This window comes from Chenopodium quinoa, unplaced genomic scaffold (genome assembly GCF_001683475.1).
Source record: "Chenopodium quinoa cultivar QQ74 unplaced genomic scaffold, ASM168347v1, whole genome shotgun sequence".
Taxonomy (NCBI): domain Eukaryota; kingdom Viridiplantae; phylum Streptophyta; class Magnoliopsida; order Caryophyllales; family Amaranthaceae; genus Chenopodium; species Chenopodium quinoa.
Genome location: NW_018744239.1, coordinates 4,270,800 through 4,293,608, shown reverse-complemented (window position 1 = coordinate 4,293,608; position 22,809 = coordinate 4,270,800). Strand labels below are relative to the sequence as shown.

The window sequence follows — 22,809 nt, the reverse complement described above, 5'->3', positions numbered from 1 at the left end:
TTACCAGTGATTCTGTGCAATTGATCCTTATGTCAACATTCTATAATTTAAAATAGCAATCCTAAATACTTTTCTGCTAATAAGAAAATTTCAAGGATTACAGCTATCCTCAAATTTCATATAAGATATTCAGCAGCATGCAACGGACAGCGCTCTACGAGACTAAGAGAGATAAAGAAAACACGAGAATATGGAAGAGGATGATTGATTGCTTGATAAAAGATAACCAAAAGGTTACAAGATAGGTTAATGACTTTAGGCCATTAGTCTCCAAGAGTTCCCAATACAATTTTCTGAATGCCCTCCCCTTCTATTGCTATTACTACTTTCCTGCTCAGCTTGCTTTACTACATGACAAATGCCTTAATTGCTAACATTACTATTGCTTGTCCTCTTCCTAAAAGCAACTAAAAGCAACAAGTAAACTAATAAACCAAAGTAGCAGATACACTCAAGGTGGGACTTGTGAGTGTGTTGGGCTGGTGGTGTTTCCTTGCGCCTGCTGCTGTCTCTGACCTTGTCCCCTCTGCCTCCTGCTGTAGGTGTAACGGATAGGTGGTGGAGGAGGGTTCATTGCACAGCAACAGTCAAAGACCATTATAAAGGAGCCACAGACAATTTGGGACAAGTTTCTTATCAAAGTAATTTCAAAACCACAACAGGCAACCACTTCCAGATGAATTATTGAGAAGCTATCAAACAGAAAGACAACATCCAAAATGTCAGATGTGACCTGTGTTGCTATCCCAGCATGATCCATTCCAGGAACCCACAATGTATTGTAGCCAGACATTCTCCGCCAGCGAATAACTGTGTCCTGCATACAATCAGGTTACTCCCTCCATTAACAAAACACTAGCATGAGTCCATGACAAGCGTCATCAGAAAAGCCCATGAAAGATATACATCTAAACCTCAATAGCACCAGTAAGAGCATGACCAATATGAAGTGCTCCCGTCACATTTGGTGGTGGAAGAACCTGCAAAGTACAAAAAGAAATCAATAATGGTCCAAAATTAAGTTTCCCCCCCAAATAAAAAATCAGTGCTGGTTGGTCTGCCTAAGGGAGATAATTAATTGAGCACTAAACGCTACCAAAAAAGCACTGAGATCCATGAAGTAGGGCACAGACCAGATTCAGTCACCATACCCCCCCCCCCGGCACCCCCCACCTAGGTTCTATGTTTCGGTTTCACAAATTAATTCACAGGTCACAGCAGTGTGCAGCTGCGAACTTACGCGATTGAGTGCGCTATATGTAGCCAAAACATTGCCTATGACTAATAAAGCATAATTGGAGAAAATCAAACAAGTAACCGAAATGACCAATACCATCAATTCAAAGAATCTAGACATGGCATTTGTTAGGTAGTAAATAATCAACCTTTTCACACAACTGAATAACCAGGGAACCAAATAATCAAACTTTTCACACAACGAATCCTTGTTCTCTTCATGGTACAAATTTCAACAAAGGGAAGCCCAGACTTTGTCTTTTCCTGTCCCTTTCTTTCTTATTAAACTACTTGACAAATTTGCACAAGAGAGAAAAGTATATTGCAATATCAGGCAGCCATTTATGTACATTAACCATCTTGCTTAAACATAATGTTATTTAAAAAAAATAAACATAAAAAGGGAACATTAACACATAAAGCAAATGATGTACATAGGAATATTGAATATAAGCAATAACTATTATGCATTGCAAAAACAAGGGGAACACATCAATTTTCATCAATTCAAACAAAGATCAATCCTAATTGGGGATATTAACGCGCCCAAGAGAGAAAAACCCTCAAGATTATGATGGGTGTAAAAAATCTTGAGAGGCCATTATGGTTCTTTCAAAAAAAATCATGTTGGAAAATAGTATTATAACTCTATAAGCAACTCTTTGCTCAAATATGCAGAGTTTTCCTATTTGGATCAAGAAAAGGCAAGCGTGTACATATGCACCCGGCATGCCAGAGTAGCAGACCATATATGGATTAATGTCGTTCCAAATCTACAAGACACTACGAAATAGTTCGTACGCCAGTTAATGAGCACTCACAATCACAAAAGGAGGTTTTGAGCTGTTAGAATCTGCCACAAAAAAGCCAGAATTTTCCCACCAATTATACCATCTGCACCAACAATTCACAGACAGGTGTCAGCGCAAGAAGTGAAACTTATTCTGTTGAAGCCTTTAAAACTGTTACTTACGATTTTTCCACTGCAGCAGGAGAATACTCCTTTGCCATCAAACGCGAAAGCCGCTTCTTCTCACCAAGTGACATCTCTGGATCCAAAAAATTCACAGGATCCTCTTCCTCTACATCCTTCTTTAAATTCTTTCTTTCAGTTTTCTTAGAAATGTTGCTTGCTTGTTGTGTCTTAGAATTCGTATTCAAGGAACAAATGAGTTAGCCTGATAAATTGCCACAATCATGTACAAAAATATATCTAGTCCCTTAGAAAAGTCATCAATATGCTCCATATATCATATTATGAAACAATTTTGTATCTTACATGAATACAAGCTAGTGAAACCAATGTTACAAGGTACGCGGTTCGATTTGAAACGTGGTACGGAAACGGATACGCGGCACGCTACCCATGATGAATCCGGTACGATTGGGTACAAAATAAATAAAATATATGGGTGATTTTTAATAATAAGATATGCTAATTGCTATGAGGTTTCTTGCTGATTTTGTTAAATGGGTGATGCAATGTGTTTCTTCCCCTTCTTTCTCCATTATGATCAATGGTGGCATGAATGGCTTTTTTAAGGGAAAGAAGGGCATAAGACAGGGGGATCCCATGTCTCCTCTTCTATTTGTCATTGTTATGGAGTATTTGTCAAGGCTGCTAAGGAAGGTGGGAGGTATAAGAGGTTTTAAATTCCATTCCAGATGCAAAATGATAAGCTTGAATCACCTTGCTTTTGCAGATGATCTGATGCTATTCAGCTATGGTGATAGGAAATCTGTTTCCCTACTAGTGAGGGCTTTGAAGACCTTTGAAAATTGCTCTGGTCTTCAAGCGAGAAGACAGCTATATTCTTTGGGAATGTATCAAGGCCCGTTAAGCAGGAAATACTGAAGATGTCTGGTTTTGTTGAGGGTTGTACCCCTTTCAAATACCTTGGTATCCCTCTAAGTGTCAGAAGCTTGTCTAACAATGACTATGATGGACTGATTGATAAGATGCTGGTTAGAATTAACTGCTGGTCTAGCAGGAACTTATCCTATGCAGCTAGATGCCTATTGGATAACTCAGTCCTTCTTAGCCTACATACATATTGGGCTCAGTGTAGAATTGCTCAGCTGTGTAGGGCTTTTTTGTGGGGAGGAGATGCTATTTTGAGGAAGTCCCCCTATTTCTTGGGATTGGATATGCAAACCTAAGAAAGCAGGTGGACTAGGCATGAGGGATTGTGGAATTTGGAACATTGCAGCCCTGGGAAAGTACATTTGGAAGATAAGTCAGAAAGAGGATACTCTCTGGGACAAGTGGGTGCATGTTGTGTACATTAAGGATGGGAACCGGTGGGATTACAAGCCTAAGAAGAATGCAGGCTGGGCTTGGAAAAAGTTGTGCAAGGACAAGCTAAAAGAGGGTTTTCACACTAAGGATGGATGAGCAGGGATTACAACATCCCAACTGTTTATAAGTGGCTTCAGGAACCTCAGCAAGAGGTCACTTGGAACTCCTGGGTTTGGAATAGTTTTAATATTCCTAAGCATTCCTTTATTCTTCGGCTAGCAATGCAAAATAGATTGAAAACAAGAAGTATGCTCAATGACTGGGGTGTTTGTCAGGAGAGATCATGCCTACTCTTCTTTGATTGTGATTATAGCAGGAAATGTATTGCAAGCATCAATGCCTGGTTGGATATTCCTGAAGCCTTGTTTGACATTGATACTTCTTGGAAGAGATGGGGAGAAGTGATGCAAGACCCTATTAAGAAGAAGGTGTGCTATGCTGCCTGGCTGCTGTAGTCTACCAGATTTGGTTTGCAAGGAACAAAGCATTTTGGCTGAAGGTCATAATTCATCCTAGAGCTGTTTGTAAAATGATTCGTGCAGAGATTGTACAGAGAAGGCAGGCAGCTGATCAATTGCAAGTGGAAGAGGAAGCACTGTCAGTGGCTTTACAGCTTACAAGTTTCTGTATGTAATTAGCTTGTTTCTGTTTGTTTGCTTTGCTGTGTATGCTTGTAGCTATCTGTTTGTAACTTGAGAACTTGTTCTTGCTGGGGCTTGTGGGGTGTACCCTTCATAGAAGGTGCCACCTCCCTGGGTCCAGTTGCTCCCTCTCCTCCTAGAGGCACCCTTCCTAGAAGGTGGTCTCTTTGTAGGATAGGGAATGTTTTAGGAGGTTGGATGCCTATGTATAGGCTTGTGTAGCTTTGGAGAGTTGCAACTTGTATTTTATAGGTTGTAACTTCTTTATTACTTGGTAATAAAATTGATTTAATTACCAAAAAAAAAAAAAAAAGATTTTGATAAAATAATATAAAGCGTAGTTGTATCCTAGCTTGATTTTATGTGGGTTGGTGGATTGCTTAAGAAAATAGAGTACATAATATATATAATAAAAAGCCCAAAGTTAGTGATGAAGATTTAAGCCCATTTGGAATAAAACCCTAGCCGCTGCCCTATGTAGTACTATCCTACCTAGTATTATTGTGTAAACAGGAGAGATGAGAGAGAAAAAACTACTCCTAAGATATAAAATTAGAAAAGAGAGAAAATGCACTGGAAATATCGGGAAGAAACCATTGAACGTTGCATAGGAAGAATAACCGCTTAGGTGCTACCAGAGTCGCCTCCTTCAGCGATCCAGATCGCAAACCCCAGAGACCCAAGTCGCGTTTGTTCCACGTTCCGATACATGCGACTCAGTTCGCGATTCGTGGCTACGTACCGCGAACCTTGTAACGCTGAGTGAAACTACAATAGAAGTGTATACCTGAAGTTTAGCAACTTCTGCTTTGAGCGCTGCCTTTTGTTTCTTCAATTCTTTTTCTTTTGCCTGCAACAAGGTAAAGAATCATTGCATATTAGCATCATATCACAATGAAGGATCACAATAATGACCAATTCTTTGAAAGGGGAAAAGGCAGATAAGAAATACTAGAACAAATTAACATTCAGCAACAGACATGCAAACTCAAATTCTGAAATGCCACTCAAACTCATTTTGATTTGCTTTTTTTTTTTTTCCGCATAAAGGAAGGGGACATTCAACAGCATACACTTAATTTTATGTATCTAAACTCAACACAGCATTAAATTCGTGCACCCAATCAACTATATCTAACATTGACTGAATAAGGCTTCCAAGAGCAAACTTTAACGACCCTTCTTCAGAATATATACTTCACGTTAAGTTCTGAATTGCCATAGATTACATTTACAGTACCCCTCTTTGCCCTCTAACAACCCCACCCAAAAAATAAATCTTGCTTTAGCATAAACCAATTTTAATCTAGCATTGAACAACATAATAAAAGATACCAAACCATATTCTTTACTCTGTAACTCGTAGAATTGCGACAATAGCATTCATCAGATTTCAATACACTTGTGTCATGTTTGTATCGAGGATACGGCTTACAGCATATAGATTTCCTATGATTGATTCCAATAATGATAGATGGCCTAATAGGAAATACCCTTCATAAAATTTTCATTTCCCGGTAAAATTAAAAGCAACATAATGAACTTGACCAATTAATCAAAGTACTACAAACCTTCTCTTCTTTTTTTCTTCTTTCTCTCAAGCTCTTCGGCCGAAAGAGGTACCTTAGCATCCTGCAAAATACCAATTCAATGAATCAATAATTCAAATCCCAGCAATCACTATGCAACTAAAATATCAAACTTCAAAGCAACAATGCATCAAAATAAAACAAACAAAAATCAAAATGGCAGTAAACTAGTAGTATTAATAGTTACAGATGAAATAGTTCTTATTGTTGAGGGTGACCAAAACTGCATAATTCCAAGCAGGGTTTGTTTTCTTTGAACTCGAAGCATCATTTAAATCCTTTTCTACCCAAAATGCTGACAAATTTGAAGACAAATTTACACTGAAAATCAAGTATATATGCCCTAATTCAATGCAGAAATTCAAAGTGTTGGAAATATTTAAGGTTTAAGAAAAGGATTACCATGTTCGAAAAAATTCAGTGATTGGGCAAAGAGAACTTTTTTTCTTTGGTACCCAACCGCGCGCACATGCGAGAGGGAAGAGAGGAACGCCGGTCTCCGGTGCGCCGCAGCCTAGTGGTGGTCCGTCGGTGGTGGTGCAAGAGGAGGACCAAGGGGGAGAAGAGAGAAAATAGATTTGACTCAAGTGAGGTTTTATGGCTTTTGCGTTTGCTTAATCAAGAAAATACAAGTTTATCACTTAACAAATTTGTAAATAAATATTATAACCCAAAAAAAACAACATTATTCAAGGAGAACCACTAATAGAGTTATGATGATTTTTTTATTTCTTTTTTCACTATTTAAGGTAGAATCACTAACGCCACTAACACCATTAGAGGTTTTACTATAAACAGTTAATAGTGTTGACGGTTTTACCATGAATAATGTTTTTTTTCATTTAATTACAAATTTGTCATTTGATAAACAAGTCTTGTATTTTCATGATAAAAAAATATATGTTTATCTAAGGGTGTTTAGAGTTATTTTAAGTATAAAGATGGGGACTTACTTTTTCACCTTTTGAGACCTTACTTTTTTTCCTTCATCTTTTGGGACTTTAAGTGACTTTTTCAGCCAAATATTAATTGTAGGTGAGTTTTTTTTTTTATAGCAAAAATATTTCATTAATTAAAAGTCATACAACATCTACAATAGAGATTCGACGTTAACAAATATATAAGATATTGAATCAAATAAAATTTTCCTCCATAAAAACTACGATCGTCGAGTAGATCTTACATTGTGGAACTTCTCCCGCTTGTATCGTTGGAAAATACAGCCTTGTTGGAGAGACAATCTAACGATCCTTTGTAGCCGTGAGGATGTTTTCCTTGTGATTCATCTGTTTGTATTTGAAAACTTGATAACTTTTTCACCAACGAAATAATTTCACAAAAATCCATTAGATCTAATACCGTGGATTTAAAACCAAGAAATTTTTTCCCGAAAAGAGGAGATAAACCTTATCTTTCGAAGGAGGTCGAAAAACCCTTGTCTTTTGAAGGAGATCGAAAACCCTTTCTTTCGAGGGAGAAAAGTTCCTCCCAAAAGGAAGAAGCATTATTATAAACCTAAAAAAAACTTTAAAGAAACAAGGATTAAGGCTTTCCATCAGTTAAAAACGAAGGAAGCCCCTTCAAAATTCAACAATGGAGGTTAGGGTTTTGGAGAGAGAAAGGATGAGAGAGGAGAGAGTTTTAATTGTAGGTGAGTTTAAAAAGATAGACCCTTGGTTATAAAAGAAAGTCCCCTAAAAAGTCAGCTTAAAAAGATAATCCCCTATATAGAAAAAAGATAGTCTCCTAAAAGCCCTTCAAGCATTAATCATATAAAAAAAAAAAAGCTTAGATCTAGCAATTACTAACTTTCAAGGTTGGAGAACACTCAGAGATTTATGCCATCTTCGTTAAAACACCGTCTAAAGTCGTTACTTTAGACAAGCTTTTTTTTAAAATTACAATTAAAACAAAATAATTGACGTGACAATGCTAAATGTTCAAATATTTATGAATACGCCACTAAGATACACAACAAAATAATCTCTGAGATTAACCTAATATTTTTTTTCTCATTTTCTCTCTCCTTCAAATTCTACTCCATAAATTATTGAAAAAAAATATATATATTATACTCCATAAATTATTTTTTCTCATTTTCTTTCTCCTTCAAATTCTTTTCCTATGCTTCTCCATTATCTCCCTAATCTTCCACCAGCACTATCAAACTTAATCTCCCTCTAGATAAAATGCATCCATTATAAAGTCAATAGTTATATAATTGAGCGATCCATCTCTTATCATTAACCACCAATTTCTATAGTAAGACTCAAATCCATTTAGGAAAAAAAAAAAAAAAACCCTTCAAAAATCATCAATAGCAAACAATAAGTGGGTTAGGTGGTTGGTACTTTCCTTAAATTGTACTTGACTTTTTCATATTGTGTGCAAGGGGACTAACATTGCCCCGATGTGTTGATATTATTATATTAAGTTAAATAATCATGTTAACCCCAAGTCCCAAAAGGTGAAAAAAAAAAAACAGAGAAAATCTCATTTTATTACATTGATAACCAAATGATACATTGTAAATAAATCAACAAATATGCTTAGTCGGCATCTCATTTTCGTAATTATATCAACATATATGGACATACCAATTTTTATTTAAAAAGTTATTGATTTAATTACAATTTTTCCTCTTAGAAAACAATATAATCTAAAAAAAAAATTGACGGTGTAATACCCCAATTTTTTTTTTAGTAAATGAATTTCTAGTATTCATTTTTTTATAATTATTTTCAAATTTAATAAATTTTGTAATTATTATTATATTCTATTTTTGAATTTAAACAAAAAAAATGATTTTCGATAATTTCCATAAACTAATTTTGAAAACAGAAAAAAAAATTAATAAAAAATTACATTAAACTGACATTTTGGATAAGAGCTAGCAACAACCTCAATTTGAATTAAGTCTTATCTTCGAAATATTCTAGAGAAATTCAACCTAAGCTTTCTAAGTTATATATACACCTAAATCCTAAAGCTGATACAATACCCATCTCATTCAATTTACCAAGTCGTCATTCCCGACTAGTCTTTTGTCGGTAAGCGATGGTTTTCTTAATTTGAAACACTAATCATTAAACCTTTTCATGATTTCTTGTCTTACCCACTCAATTTCTTTAAACTTTTGCCTCTTGTTGTAATTAACGAACTAGAATTTCATTAAGAGAAGGCGTTGTTTTCTTCTGCCAAAAAGTAGACATCATTGAAATTTATTTTAAAGAAGGAAAACTATGGAGTTTGGTGCGTGGAAATTGCAGACCAAAAGGAGAAAGATGTTGTAGATAATGGGCTACTAGATTAATCAATACTCTATACTTCTAAATTTTTTTCTCACCAACACAGTTGACATATAAGAGTTCTTTTTTCTTTTCCCTTGTACTACTACTAACTTCGTATTAGACTATTAGCTATACAAGTCAGACTAATTTAGTTTTATCATCTATTTATTTGTAGACGGAGGCTATTAGGTGAACGTTTCGGAGGTTACTTACCTTGAGATTTACGCACGATCAAGGTAATTTTCAATATCCATCATCTTTAGATAACCGTTAGGAAATTGTTTTGAAATATTTTGTGCCAACTATGTGCTTATATAATTATATGTGATGAGTGTATTATCGTATGATACTATGGAATCATATTTTATACTAGTATTCTATACTTTGTGTACTAGTATAAGTATTTTCGAAAATTTGATTAATTGGTATCGTATGAATTTTTAAAATAATTAAAATCTTGGGAATTGGATGATTGATTATATTTAATTGATGGTCTCCAAGGCCTATTAGAAAACGAGTTGTAATTAGTATGTCATTTAGAATGACTATGTTCTAATAATACTGAAATTGAAATATTGTTACTTGGGATTAAATTGATTTGCAATACTTGTGTGCAATGTGATCGCACAATTTAATCTATTAAAATGTACATTGCAATTAAGAAGGGAAATGAAACCCGAAAGGGTGAAGAACAGGTTACCCACTTGTAGTTATGGTTGCTACTAGTTGGTTTAAATTAACGTAGATTGATGTTTAGTCTTCCTCCTAATCAATGGGTATTAGTGAGGGATTGAGGGGTGTGCAAACTAGGGACATTATGTTTTATTTTATGGCCATTTGGGGTTACGCGCGATCCTCTGTAAAGTAGGTGGTGACAGGGATTAGTCCCGGCTTACTGGCATTCTCTTTTCCTTTCTTAACTATAGTAATAAAGTATTATGTGATAATTTGATATTGGTTTAGTATTATAATTAATGTCTATGTAACTGTATTATGTATAAAATATTTTCGAATTAAAATTATTTATTTTACGGGATGGAGTTGGAATTACTTAGTTTATCTGAGTTTGGGAGTTTTCTCTCTTTTCTTGTTTCTGATTTATTTTGTAGGTTGGTAAGAGAGTATTCGGTTACGTGTGAGGAGACGTTAGAATAATCACGTAGCTAAGACAATTTAGTTTATTTCCGAACTTATTTATTTTCCTTTTACTTACTTTATTTAAAATATTTAACAATTTGGATGTAATGACTATTTTAATTTTGCCGCCATTTAGACCACTTAGTATATTAAATTGTATTTTTGTTTTGCTTTAATTTGCACTTGTTTTCTACGGATAATAAGTGTAGCGGTAACACTCCTAAGGTTCGATGGTTGGGTTTTGAAAGTTAAAAAGGTTACTCTTATTGTTTAAAAACTCGAATTTTGGGGGTGGTACAAATTGGTATGCAGAGCCAAGCTAAGATTTTTCAAAATTTAGGGACTAAAATGGATTAAATTAAAGGCTTAGGTTTAAAACTTGTATATAAGTTTGTAAATTGATTTAAGCTTAGGAAAGTCGTGAGTGTGGGAATTACGATAAGGGATCTATGTGTTTTATAGTTCTTTTACGAGGTACTTATGATGTGTTCATTCATTTTCTTTTCTTAGACTATGGCACGAGCGTGTAAAACTACAAGAAAGTCGGTTGCTAGGAAGAGTACAATTGTATTACCTGATTCTCTCTATAGGATTCGTATGAAGTACAACGAAGACATTCGATGTTATGTCTACCATTTGAATCTTTACATTGAACATTTTCATTACAATGTACTTGATGGCGAATCCAATTACCTTACTCTGGAGAGACGATCTCAAATTTTTTTATGCACGCTACTTGAAAGGGAACCCTTTGCTCAACTTAAGAAGAAATATGTTGATTTATACATTGACGGTGAACCAAATAATAAATACTATTATAATGGAAAATGGATCCTTACTGTGGAATACCTTGAGAAGGCGATGATGGGAGCCAAGCGGGAATTTGACTATAACTTGGATGATGATGACGAGGATGAGCCCCAGGAAAATGTGAGAGTCAGGGGGAAAATGATGGTTGAAAATTTTTAAGTTGCGTTTAGCTTATTTAGTTAAAACTTTTATACTACTTTTACAAATAAAATCTAGTTTCTTATGATTAGAAACTATAGTATAGTTTTGGTTTATTTGTAACTAGTAGTTTATTGAACTAATTAGCACTAGTGTGTTATTTTAAAGAAGATTTTCATTCTCTCTTGGTTTTGCAATAAAATAATTTTCGACATATATACTTTGCCATTTTATGTTTACTAATAAACGCAAAAAAGTAGTATCATTTCATAAAGCAAAACTCTTATTTCTTGTGCTTACATTAGTCAAGTATAGTAATGACTTGAATTGGTTGGATTATAGTGGGATCACAAAAGCAATGCGAATTTATAGTCTAATGCTAAGTTGATCATGCATTATTTGGTTTGGAAATTGGCCGATTATGAATGTTATTGAGATTTAATAAATTGCTTAATGTTTATATGTACTAATGATGTGTTACATGAAAGAATGTGTAGTGGTTGTTAATTTTAATTGTAATTTACACGATCTAAATAAATTGTGTTAAAATGTGTATGGTGGTAACACTAGTGTTGAAATTGTGCAGATTGTGTATGCAAAATAACAATGTTTACACTAGGTCTCGTAGGAGAAGAATTGCACAAATGGCTGAGACTCCTGAGCAACTTGCTGCTAGGTTGAGAGATCTTGAGCAGATGAACCAGAACCTTGGAATGTTGTTGCAAAACCAGCTGAACAATAACAACAACAACAACAACAATGACAACGTCCCTCAAGCTGTCATGGCTAAGAAACTTGCTGCATTGAAACCTCCACTATTCATGGGGAAGGAAGATCCCATGTTGGTTGAGTACTGGGTACGTGACTTTGACAAGGTTTTTACTGCTGCTGGTACCTTTTATGCTCAGAAGGTGGACCAAGCCACTTTCTATTTACGTGAGGCTACTAATATTTGGTGGGAAAAAGAAGGAGCCACTATAAGAGCTCAACAAAACTTTAACTAGGAGGCTTTTAAGAAAGCAATCAGGGATTGTTTCTTTCCTGAGCATATCAAGAGACAGAAGTAGAGTGAGTTAAGTAGGTTTAACCAAACTGTTGGTATGAGTGTGCAGGAATATGCTAAGAAATTTAATGAGTATGTTAGGTTTTCTCCTAATGTAGTGCCTGATGAGAGATCCAAGGCTCAGAAGTTTGAAGATGGATTAACTTTTAGGATCCAAAAGAAGGTAATTAGGGCTGGTACTGTTTCTACCTATAAGGAGGCCTATGATAGATCTTGCAATATCTAAAGGATTTTAAAACGTGAGTAGGAGGTCAAGGATAGGCATAAGAGGAAGGGGAATTGTAAGAGCTCCTCAAACCATCAAGGATATGACAAGAGACCACGCCTCGGGGGTATTAACAATGGGAATGGTGGAAATGGTCAACAGGGAGGCCGTAACGACAACAATTGAAGAAATAACCACCGAGGCCAGGGACAACAAAATCAGCAAGGATCTCGCAATCGACCATGTCGTAAATGTGACAAGAGTCATCCGAGACGCAGCTGCAATGGAGATTTTCTTACTTGCTTTGAATGCGGGGAGGTTGGTCACGAGAAATTTGAGTTCCCAAAGAAGCAGAGTGGCAAAAATCAAGCTTAGAATGGGGAAGGTAACAACAATGGCAATAATGGGGGAGGTTATGGGAGGAACTCAAACTACAACAACCACTTCAATAACAACAATTCTCAGGGCCGAAATGGCATTGCTTAAGGAGGGAATGGCCAAAACAACAACAACAATGCTGGAGGAATGATAGGATCTAATCGTATCACCTAATCAAAAGTAATTCCTAAGTCCTCTAACTAAAGTAGATAGGGAAGTAGGGTCGAATCCACAGGTAAACAATTTTCTCTTACTCCTAATTAATTATTATAATCTAAATTATAGAGTAACCAATTTGTAATGTGTGAATTATACTAATAATTAAACTAAGCAAATTAAACGAGGGAACAATCAATAATAAAAGATCTAGGATATAGGTTCACCAATAAATAATACTCCGGGGTAAAAATGACAATCAATCATTTAATGCATAAATTAACCAAATTATAAAGGGCTGTCGCTACGTATTATAATCACATGATTAATCTACCGGTATTAAATCGCATCTCTCGAATCTTGACCTAACCATTTATAGATTAACATGCCTATTGAAACTAAGCCTAAACATCAATTCTCATTTCTCGAATCTCGAATCAATATTGCATAACTCATACAATTGAACCTGGCCAAATCTAATTGCATAGTATTTAAATCAATCAATAGGAAATTAATCAATCATCAATAATCAACAATAATAAATTACCCCTTCGTATTACTCATGGATCCCCACAAACCCTAGAAATAAATCTACTCACTCATAATCAAAATTAAACTAGGCAAAGCAATTAAAGAAAGCATAATTAAATCAAAGCAATTAAATTATTGAATGTAAAGAGGGAAGAAATCGTTACCAAAATTAATGGAAATAATAAATTGCATAAAACTCAAGAATGTAGAGAGAGAAAGTGTAGAGAGAGAGAGAAAGTAAGAGTATTAACAAAAGCTTAAACTAACAATAATCCGTAATTTTAGTAAAGAGAGTGAAAAACGTTCTTCACTTCCTAAAATAAAACGTATTTATACTTAAACTAAAAAGATAAAACAAATTATATCTTTAAACTCCTTCAGAAACACGCGCCCGGTCGGGCGGCATCTCGCTCGGCCGGGCGCGCCTTCGGGCGAGGGCTTGCCCTGCCGGGCGCGCCTTCGGGCGAGCAACTATTCTCTTCCTTCTTCCTCTCCCTTCCGGGCGAGGGCTCGCCCTGCCGAGCTCGCTCTTGGGCAAGCTTGGACTTCTTCAATTGGGTCGTTTCTTAGCCCAATTCGCATTTCCTCTTAGGGTTCTGAATATATGGTCCATTGCCCCGGACTCTTCTTCTTTGCCGGGCCCTTAATCACCGATTTGATGACTCCAACCGGTCCCGGGCTTTGGAATGTGGTCATATAAATGTGACCTTACCCCAATGCTCGTAGTGGCTACAATAAATCCAGGTTAATGCTCAAAATCCGCAATTTCCTATAAAATATTCAAAATCTACGAAAACACTAGAAAACACATATTAGTAACAAAAGTAGCTCTGTAGAGCTCAAATAAACACAATTATAACCATTGGGACGAGGAATAAATATATATATATAATAGTCTTATCAAGGAAGCAACCACAATGGCAATGGTAGGACCAGTAATGGAAGAATCTATGTCATGAACCAGAGCGAGATTGACTCTAATGACAACGTTGTGACGGGTACTTTTTCTCGTGAACTCAAAACTTGCTTACTTACTTTTTGATTCTGGGGCATCTTGACTCAAAACCTGCTTACTTTTTTCTCTTTTATCTTTTTTTTTTCTTTCTTTTGATCAACCTTCACTTAGAACATTTGAGCATTGAAACAATTTTTTTCTTTTGCTCTTTTTTTTTTTTTTAATCTCACTTCGAATTTTTTCACTTTTGAACACTTTTTTTTTTCTCAATATTTATTCCAATCCATAAAAATAAGAACAACTATACAACTTCTCAAATTCACCCACATTGTGCAAAAGTGCACACTACAACTCCCTCACCTCACTCACTATTAGCTCCCCCAAGCCAAGCTTGGGACTAGTAACCAGTGGGGCTTAAATAGGCTTGTAATATAGCTAAATAAACAATGAAAGGGCACAAGCAATAACATGGGTAGCAAGAAGGGAACAAATGTATCTAATAATTCTAAAGGCCACCTACAAGAACAAATGCCTTCGTCCTCCTTAATGTGCATAATAGTGAGTCATACAAACATTAATCAAAGTTATAAACCAATACTCAAGTTCATTGATATACCAGGAACTAACACGCATTTCTAACCAAATCAACTAGTCAAGCACTATATTCACAAGGAGTTGGGCAAAATTGACTCATGTTAGGGCATCCAAGCAATCGAACATCAAATCATGACTAACCTATCCGCAATACTTATCATCATATACCAAGAATCAAAACAATTTACATGTATGGGGCACAGGAAAGCATGATTTGTCATTCATTGGATCGTATTTTTGTATTTTTTAATTTTTTTGAAAAGCAATAAAGTCTAAACTATAAAGAATTAAAAGAAAAACTAAACTAAGCACACCAAAGAAAATAAAAATAAAAAGGAAAGAAAGAAAACCTATATATACAAGAAATTCCCCCCAAGCCAAACCAGACAATGTCCTCATTGGCTCAAAGGAAAGAAAGTAACCCATGCGACTACCCCTCATCATTAAAATTGTATCCACCACCATCCCAAGCATTTCAATGCATCACCTTGGTACAATTCTGGACAAGAAAGAAACAAAATGTTAGTAAGAGAATAGGTAAAAACGAGTCAGTTTCACTATTTCGATCATTACTTTTTTTATACAAATGATAACTAAGTGATTCCAATTTAATTGGAAATTAGACTTGAAGAGCTTTTCAACGATAGGTCACACGCAAAATTCCGTAAAGAAACGCAAAAGTTATGGTGTTTTGAAGTTGGCCAGTTTTGCTGTCGCGCTCTCATGCCCGGTCGGGCGAGTGCTCGCTCGGCCGGGCGCGCCTTCGGGCGAGTTTAACACTTTTTTCGACCTTTGGGAGAATTTTGGGCGAAAATCCTCTTTTCTCTTGCGCCCGATCGGGCGAGATTGCTCGTATACGGACTTCCTCTCGCGCCCGGTTGGGCGCCCTACAGCATTTTAAGTCCAATTTTTCTCAATTTGTTCCTTTTTCTCCACTTGTTCATTTTCAAACCCAAACCCCACACAATTTATAGCCCTTTCTATAGCATTCACTTCATCCTTCCATGTAGTGGCTTTTCCTGTGGAGGATGTAACACAAAATACCGCCTCCAAGGGATCTCTAACGAGAGCTTGAGGCTTATTAGAAAAATTATATACATCGACCACATCAATACTATAGCACTTTTCTTCCAACATGGGGCTTTTAGGGGCATTATGTAGATTAAAAAAAATATTTTCATCCCCTACACATAACGTAAGTTTACCACTTTTCACATCTAATATTGCCCCTACAGTATGAAGGAACGGTCTACCCAATATAAATGGAATTTGCAAATCTTCCTCCATATCAAGAACAATAAAATCAACAGGTATATAAAATTTACCTACTCTAAAAGGTACGTCCTCTAAAACACCGAAAGGATATTTAAGAGAACTATCAGCCATTTGCAGAGTAATATTAGTAGCTTTTAATTTACCCATATTTAATTTAGAGCTCACAGATAATGGCATAACACTTACACTAGCACCCAAATCACATAGAGCTTTATCTATCATCAAATTTCCAATGTGACAAGGGATAGAAAAACTACCCGGATCTTTTAGCTTAGGTGGAGATTTATTCTGTAGTATAGCACTACATTCCTCGGTAAAAACAACTATCTCTACCTCACTAATATATCTTTTTCTGGTCAAGATTTCTTTCATGAATTTAGAATATGCAGGAACTTGAGTAATTAATTCTGTGAAAGGAACTGTTACCTGCAAATTCTTGACAACCTCCAGAAACTTACCAAACTGCTTATCCAACTTACTTTTAAAATGTCTATTTGGGAATAGTAGTTTGATAACTGGTTTCTGCACATCTCCACTCTTGTCTTGAGTTTTACCCTGCAATTTATTATCAGAGGAGTAAGTTTTATTCTAGAGCCCTGCAGGGTTAGTAACAACAATATTTGGTGTAATAGAATCAGGATTAACAATTTTTGTAATGATAGGTTCATCATCTTTGGGCATAGAAGGCCCATCGTATTTTGAACCACTTCTCAGCGTAATTACATTCACGTGATCTGTAGGTTGCACCGGCTGCGATGGTAGGGCTCCCTGCTGGCGAGTTTGTAGAGCAGAGGAAATTTGCGCAATTTGATTGTCCACGCTTTTATTATGGGCTAAAAGTGAATCAATTTGTGCATCCCTACTCTGCATATGTTTTTGCATACTTGCTAACATAGTTCTAATTTCTGACAAGGCAGGTCAGTGGATGGAGGTGGATTTTGTGGTTGGGCCCTTTGGTTGGGAGGTTGATAATATTTTTGCTGTGTTTGTTGTGGTGCTTGTTGTTGTGGTTGTTGTGGATATGGAGGGTTTAGCACATTGGTACTCCAGTAGGAAAGATTTGGATGGTCTCGGAGACCAGGATTATAAGTGTTGGAGTATGAGTTATTTTGCCTATAGGTTTGGAAGGCATTAACTTGCTCCATGGAACTCCTACAATCTTGTTCCCAATGTCCTACAATTCCACAATTTTCACAAAAAGCATCATTAATATTATTATTAACAGCAGAAACATTAGCTACGGAAGTAGGAATAGCAGTACTAATATTATCTAATTTTTGGCAAATAGAGGTTAATTGAGCTTGCAAAAAGGATACTGAATCGACATTATGTTTCCCCTTGTTTGCAAAGCCTCTTGGATTCCCGTATTGGGAATTATGAATTGCCATCTCTTAAATAACTGTTCCTGCTAAGTCTACTTGGAGATTCATAAATCTCCCATTGGCTGCTGAGTCAAGTATTGATCTAGATGTATTTCCAAGCCCGTTGTAGAAGGCTTGGATTATCTGCCACTGCGCCAAACCATGATGGAGAACTCTCTCTGCAAATCCTTAAACCTTTCCCAAGCTTCATATGGACTTTCATCAGCTTCTTGGGCAAAATTTTGGATTGAACTCCTTAGTAAAGTTATCCTCTCTGCAGGGTAATATTTATTATAGAAATTCAAAGCAAGAGTATCCTAGTTAGAAATACCAAGTGCAGTTCTATTCAAACCATTGTACCACAATTTAGCTTTACCACACAAAGAAAAGGGAAAAAGAATCTCCCTGATTTGGTCCTACATAACCCCAGCTTGCCTAATAGTATTGTAATATTGGCAAAAATCCAAGAAGTGAAGATTTGGATCTTCACCCTTAGCTCCGCTAAATTTCTTTCTCTCGATCATGGTGATAAATTGGGGTTTAATCTCGAACTGTGCTCCCTCGCGCTTGGGTGTAGGAGCAAAATGTGGGAAATCTGCCAGGGACAGCTACGAATAATCGCTTAGCTTTCGAGGTGGTTGGTGCGTCATCTCTGCTTCTAGTTCTGAATAAACTTCTGTATCACTAGAGTCAGATGGTGGTTCCAAAGGTATAATACCCTCAGAAGTAGCTCGTACCTGTCTAAAAAGGTTCTTCTGTCTATGAAAAGAACGTTCAATTTCAGGGTCAAACGGAATGTAACATGATCTAGAACTCCTGGGCATAAACATAGAACTAAACAAACAAGTATGAGAAACTGTCCCAAAGAACTTGCGTTCTCTAAGACGAAAGAAAATAATTTGGACTACAAAAATAATCAGAAATAAAAATAAAACCGTTACCCCAGCAATGGCGCCAAATTTTGATAGGATCTAGTCATATCACCTAATCAAAAGTAATTCCTAAGTCCTCTAACTAAAGTAGATAGGGAAGTAGGGTCGAATCCACAGGTAAACAATGTTCTCTTACTCCTAATTAATTATTATAATCTAAATTATAGAGTAACCAATTTGTAATGTGTGAATTATACTAATAATTAAACTAAGCAAATTAAACGAGGGAACAATCAATAATAAAAGATCTAGGATATAGGTTCACCAATAAATAATACTCCGGGGTAAAAATGACAATCAATCATTTAATGCATAAATTAACCAAATTATAAAGGGCTGTCGCTACGTATTATAATCACATGATTAATCTACCGGTATTAAATCGCATCTCTCGAATCTTGACCTAACCATTTATAGATTAACATGCCTATTGAAACTAAGCCTAAACATCAATTCTCATTTCTCGAATCTCGAATCAATATTGCATAACTCATACAATTGAACCTGGCCAAATCTAATTGCATAGTATTTAAATCAATCAATAGGAAATTAATCAATCATCAATAATCAACAATAATAAATTACCCCTTCGTATTACTCATGGATCCCCACAAACCCTAGAAATAAATCTACTCACTCATAATCAAAATTAAACTAGGCAAAGCAATTAAAGAAAGGATAATTAAATCAAAGCAATTAAATTATTGAATGTAAAGAGGGAAGAAATCGTTACCAAAATTAATGGAAATAATAAATTGCATAAAACTCAAGAATGTAGAGAGAGAAAGTGTAGAGAGAGAGAGAGAAAGTAAGAGTATTAACAAAAGCTTAAACTAATAATAATCCGTAGTTTTAGTAAAGAGAGTGAAAAACGTGCTTCACTTCCTAAAATAAAACGTATTTATACTTAAACTAAAAAGATAAAACAAATTATATCTTTAAACTCCTTCAGAAACACGCGCCCGGTCGGGCGGCATCTCGCTCGGCCGGGCGCGCCTTCGGGCGAGGGCTTGCCCTGCCGGGCGCGCCTTCGGGCGAGCAACTATTCTCTTCCTTCTTCCTCTCCCTTCCGGGCGAGGGCTCGCCCTACCGAGCTCGCTCTTGGGCAAGCTTGGACTTCTTCAATTGGGTCGTTTCTTAGCCCAATTCGCATTTCCTCTTAGGGTTCTGAATATATGGTCCATTGCCCCGGACTCTTCTTCTTTGCCGGGCCCTTAATCACCGATTTGATGACTCCAACCGGTCCCGGGCTTTGGAATGTGGTCATATAAATGCGACCTTACCCCAATGCTTGTAGTGGCTACAATAAATCCAGGTTAATGCTCAAAATCCGCAATTTCCTATAAAATATTCCAAATCTACGAAAACACTAGAAAACGCATATTAGTAACAAAAGTAGCTCTGTAGAGCTCAAATAAACACAATTATGACCATTGGGATGGGGAATAAATATATATAAAAAATAGACTTATCAAGGAAGCAACCACAATGGCAATGGTAGGACCAGTAATGGAAGAATCTATGTCATGAACCAGAGCGAGATTGACTCTAATGTCAACGTTGTGACGGGTACTTTTTCTCGTGAACTCAAAACCTGCTTACTTACTTTTTGATTCTGGGGCATCTTGACTTACGTATTATAATCACAGACTTAATCTACCGGTATTAAATCGCATCTCTTGAATCGTGACTTAACCATTTATAAATTAATATGCCTATTGAAATAAGACCTAAACATCAATTCTCATCTCTCGAATCTCGAATCAATATTGCATAACTCATACAATTAAAGGTCTAATCTAATTGCATAGAATTAAATCAATCAATAGGAAATCAATCAAGCATTGACAATCAACAATAATAAACTACCCCTTCATATTATTTATGGATCCCCACTACCCTAGAAATAAAACTACTCACACATATTTAAATCTAAGCTAAGCAAAGCAAATAAATTAAGCATGGTTAAAAACAATAAGCAATTAAATAAAACAATTAAATAAAGTATAATAGACATAATAATAAAAGACTAAACATGAAAACGATAAATTAAACAAAAGTAAACAGAAGTATTTTAATACTAAAGCAATAAATGAACAGCTAAACTAATGAAAAAAACTAAACTAAAACTAATACTACCCCCTCTAGACCTACGTACTACTATTGTTTGTATAAAACAATGAAGAGGAACTTTAGAGGAAGTCAAATACTACTCCCACTAAAACTAATATTACTACTCTTAAAACGACATTCATCAATCATGAGCAACAGGAGCAAGCAACCGGGCCTAAGAATGCACAAGCTCAATAGTTGATGTAGCCTAGCCCTGATATCCGCCCATTTGAGTGATCTTCAAATCTGATTTAATTATTAGGCTCTTCTCCTTTGGGCTGTAATTCCTTCTTCTCCATATTCAAGTATTACACTACCAACAAAATTAGTATTCCAAACGAACCGAGCCCTTAATCACTGAACCAAATTTAATTAGCTCAATCTTGGGCTTCAAATATACGGTCATAAAATACGATCCGACTCTAACATCTTCGTAGTGGTCTAATAAGATCGAAAATTTTCCTAACTCAGCAAATTCCTACAAAATAATACCAACTCTACAAAAACACTAGAAAACGTATATTAGTAATAAAAATAGCTTCGCAGAGCTCAAATAATCACAAATATGATCGTGGGACGGGGAATAAAAATATATATAAAATAGACTCATCACATCTCATTCTTTTGTAGCCACTACTTTTGTGAATAAACATGCCTTAAAACCTTCATCTTTGTATCAAACCAACATAACAGTACAATTCCTTCTGGGGAGGTAGTTCCTTGTAACTCCATATACCAAGACATTCTGGTTAATATTGTTGGAACTGAGTTGCTTGTAAACTTTATTCAGTTTGACTTAACTGACTTTGATGTTATATTGGGAATGGATTGGCTTAGCAAGTACAAGGCTAGAATTGAGTATCATACCCAAAAGGTGTCTCTTAGGGGGCCAAGGGGGAATAGAATCTCTTGTCAGGAAGTTGTGTCAAAACCAAGAATTAGTATTGTGTCAGCCATGACTTTTTATTCTTGTATCCGAAAGGGATACCCTATTTATTTATGCCATGTGCAAGATGTGAGTGTAGAAAGAGAAGTCCGTAGATCACGTTCCAATAATGAGATAATTCCAAGATGTGTTTCCAGATGAGATCCCAGGGATGCCACCAATTAGGGAGATGGACTTCAAAATAGACTTAGTGCTTGGGACTGGAGCTATTTCTAAGGCACCATATAGAATAGCACCATCAAAGCTGAAGGAGTTAAAGGTACAGTTGGAGGAGTTGCTGGAGAAGGGTTATATTAGGCCAAGTGTTTCACAGTGGGGAGCACCGGTTTTGTTTGTGAGGAAGAAGGACGGAACCTTAAGGTTGTGTATTGACTACCGAGAATTGAATAATGTTACTACAAAGAACAAATATCCATTGCCCAGGATTAAGGACTTGTTTGATCAGCTTAAAGGTGTTGGGATCTTTTCAAAGATTGACTTGAGGTCAAGATATCATCAGTTGAGGACTGCTGAGGAAGATATACCAAAGACAGCCTTTTGCACAAGATATGGCCATTATGAAATCACCGTTATGCCTTTTGGACTCACTAATATGCAGACAACTTTTATGGACCTCATGAATAGAACTTTTCAGCCATATTTGGACAAGTTTGTTGTGGTTTTCTAGATGATATTTTGGTGTACTCGAGGGATAGAGAAGAGCATGAAGGACATCTAAGAAAAGTGTTGGAGATTCTTAGAGAAAAGAAGTTATATGCCAAATTTTCAAAATGTGAATTTTGGCTAGATAAGGTAGCATTTCTTGGCCATGTGATCTCAAAGGAAGGAGTTGCAGTGAACCCATTTAAGATTCGGGCAGCCTCTAATTGGCCAAGACCAACAAGTGTGACCGAAGTGAGGAGTTTCTTACGGCTTGCTGGATACTATAGGAGATTTGTGCAAGACTTTTCGAGGATAGCTCAACCCTTAACAAATTTGATGAAGAAAACTACTGAGTTCTAGTGGGATGAGAAGTGTGAGAAATCTTTTCAAGAATTGAAGCGAAGACTCACCTCGGCACCAATCTTAACCTTACCATCAGGGACTAAAGGGTTTGAAGTCTATAGTGACGCATCTAAGAATGGCTTGGGGTGTGTACTTATGCAACATAGGAAGGTTGTA

The 22,809-nt window shown here is 36.1% G+C and overlaps 1 long non-coding RNA gene and 1 pseudogene across 1 annotated transcript; one reads left to right on the top strand and one right to left on the bottom strand.

Moving 5' to 3' along the window:
- Window positions 1-189: 189 nt before the first annotated feature.
- Window positions 190-6,588, bottom strand: LOC110694283 (annotated as a pseudogene).
- A 1,939-nt stretch (window positions 6,589-8,527) lies between these two features.
- On the top strand, window positions 8,528-11,321 carry LOC110694224. Its single transcript, XR_002505800.1, has 2 exons — window positions 8,528-9,291; window positions 10,703-11,321. It is a non-coding gene; the product is annotated as an uncharacterized LOC110694224 (long non-coding RNA).
- Window positions 11,322-22,809: the final 11,488 nt, after the last annotated feature.